Source organism: Octodon degus, unplaced genomic scaffold (assembly GCF_000260255.1).
Source record: "Octodon degus isolate 3935 unplaced genomic scaffold, OctDeg1.0 scaffold00008, whole genome shotgun sequence".
NCBI classification, from domain to species: domain Eukaryota; kingdom Metazoa; phylum Chordata; class Mammalia; order Rodentia; family Octodontidae; genus Octodon; species Octodon degus.
This window is the reverse complement of record NW_004524584.1, coordinates 3,672,228-3,673,037: the sequence shown is the minus strand read 5'-3', so window position 1 is coordinate 3,673,037 and position 810 is coordinate 3,672,228.

Below are 810 nucleotides of genomic sequence, written 5' to 3'. Positions count from 1 at the left end.
TTCTTTCTTTCCTTTTTCATTCTTTTTTTGTATCTTAGGGAAGGGTCTACAGGGTGTTCAGGGTCTCACTACTAGATCGGAATTGTAGTGATCCACCCGTTTACGGCCTCCCAAAAGCTGTGATTATAGGTGTGCGCTATCGCACCCAGTCTCAATTGCCATCTCAGTGCGCCCCAGGGGTGGCGGCCAGCATGGCATGCCTGAAGATCGAACCCCCGGTCCCTGCACCTGCTTGCAGGTGCTTTAATCTGCTGAGCTATTTGGCTTGCCCTAAAAGTACATTTTCAAGAAAAGAAAACTATAGAAAATAGTGCCTTCTGCATGGGAGACAAAAATTTTAAAATCTTTAGTGAATTGAATCATCAAAAGAGAAAATGTATAATACTTCATAATCAAGTGTAGTATATGTATCAGGAACATAAGGATGGCTTAACATTTGAAAATGTTAATTTATCATGCTAAAAATTAAGAGAGAAAAATCCATAAAATGATCTCAATAGGCACACTGCTATAGCATTTGATACTATCTAAAATCATTCATGATAAAATTTTTGAGCTAATTAGAATTGAATTTATTACAACTGATAAAACTCTTCTACCAAAAACCTACATTTAACATTATTCTTTACAATTAATTAATGGCTAATTCATAGAAATGCAAATGGAAACTACACGTAGATTTCATTTCATACATCTTAGAATGGCTAAAATTTTAAAAACTGATCTTAGAAAGTATGAGAAAGGATTTAAACAATTGAAACTCTCATGTACCAGTCATAGGAATGTACAATGATACATCCAACTTTGAAA